Genomic DNA, 2,500 nt, shown 5'->3' on the forward strand with positions numbered 1-2,500 from the left:
TATATATATATAATATATATTATATATATTATATAATATATAATATATATATATTAATATATAAATATATATATATATATATATATATATATATATATATTATATATATATATATATATATATATATATATATATTATATATATATATATATATATATATATATATATATATATATTATATATATATATATTATATTATATATATATAATATAAAATATATATATATATATATATATATATATATATATAATATATATAGTATATATATATAAATATATATATATATAATATATATATATATATATAATATATATATATATATATATATATATATAAATATATATAATAATATATATTATATATATATATATATATATAATATATATATATATATATATTATATATATGTATATATATATATATATATATATATATATATATATATATATATATATATTATATATATATATATATATATATAAAATATATATATATCCATATGAATGCAGGCGCAAGTAGAAGACTGGATCCGAGAGGAGGTTGCATCGTGGTGGTTGGATGATATGACGGGCAAGAGCCGACCCTATCCTCTTCACTGGTGCCATTCATGCTCGCCCTGATCTCAGTGTGTGATAGGTACCCCCCCCCCCCCAAGTTAGGTCACTCGGGATTAGTTGTGCGCGATCGTTGTGCCAGGTCCTGGAGTCCACAATCAGTCACGGGTGGTCTTATGGGGAAGAAGGAGGATCCTTTTCCCACACTGAGGTCAGGGCAGGGAGCATACATTTCTTGCTGCTAGTGATATCAGGTGCCAATTATGTTTTTATCTCTACACTCACTTTCAGGTTAAGTAATAGACCTACTATAAATATGTAAACAAAATATTTTATTTGTAATTGACCATTTGTAATTGAACTATTCTTCAATGATGCAAAATCTATGCTTAAGCACTCTTCTACTTTCTCTAGCTTCACCTTTATTTTTTATTGTTATAATGATGATAAAAATGATAGCATCATTATCGTCATTATTATCATAATCAATATCAATATTGCTATTATCATCATTATCGACATCTTGATCATTAAAATTATTATTATCATTATCGTTCTACGTTTAGCACGCGTGCCAAGGGTTGCCGACACTTGGTGTGTGTTTGTGATATGTATATATATATATATATATATATATATATATATATATATATATATATATATATATATATATATACATATATATATATATTTATTTATTTATTTATTCATTTATTCATTTATGCGTGTCAGTGTGTGCGTGTGTATGTATGAGTGTGTGTGTGTTTGTGTGTGTGTGTGTGTTCGTGTGTGTGTGTTCGAGTGTTGATAAGTGTGTATGCAAGAGTTCGCTATAGATGCGAAATAAAATGTCAACCAATAACAACAAATGGAATCCCCGGTCCCATATTGATTTATTTCATCCTGGATCCTTCATTGCACTGCAAGATTACCGTTGTAGTCATAAAATACTATCCAACGTATTTCCACCGCATTCCGTCGAGTCAAAAAATGCAGGGAATCTGAACCCATTATATATGAAAACACACTGTGATCAACGCTAGCGAGTGTCTAAAGCCTCTTGAATCCGGATTTACATCAACCAGCCAGAGGTCGATGACCTTCACAGACTTTGCCGGTGTTTTCTGCGTTTATGTCGCCGGTGAGAAGCATGGCCTTCTACTACTATCTTAAGTTTAAAACATTACATTTTATATTGAAAATTATATATGCAGTAATTGCACTCTGAGGAATAATCAAAGTCTAGTTGGGCATGAACTGAGTTACAACTCTGGATTTATTGTTTTTGATTCCATCTGGTGCCTTTCAAAGCTACCCAGCCCAAATGACTTACATCCAGTACTCTATTGCCACCATCCATCATGAGTTTTTTTTAGAGCACATTAGGAAGTCGTAAAGTGCAAATGATTCTGGATTTAAGTTATATTTTAAGTTAATCATCCAAAATTATATTTCATGGATATGATAATCAACGATTTACAACGTCCGCAGGAGCGCTGATATCATGTCTGGTATTCCTGATTGAGGTGATGGTAACAAGACTTAGCTAGGATGATAACTCCATCTGGATCCTGATTACTTATTGTCTGGACACGGATATAGAATAAGCACTTTGCTAGTTGTTTTGTAATTTCATAATTTTGTTCTTTTTTATGAGTATTGTATTTAGCAATAATTCACGTAACTTTATTCAATCTGCATTTACGTATGTTTGATTTTCTTACAACACTATTTGTAATTTATGGATTCACTACTTTAGCAAAAGGAAGGACTCTCATTCTAACTCAATGCTGATTTGTCTAGACTGCTAACTATAGGCTATATCAATTTCCTAAGCTGTAAGTGATACATGAACTGCATAGGCGGATGCTGTTTCCCCAGGAAGAATGTAGCATTATCCATTTATTTACATATTCGCCAATATGTTCGTAGTGTCATGGTAAAT

The sequence above is a fragment of the Penaeus japonicus genome, unplaced genomic scaffold (assembly GCF_977035675.1).
Source record: "Penaeus japonicus unplaced genomic scaffold, GWHDUDI00000001_assembly GWHDUDI00000011, whole genome shotgun sequence".
NCBI lineage: Eukaryota > Metazoa > Arthropoda > Malacostraca > Decapoda > Penaeidae > Penaeus > Penaeus japonicus.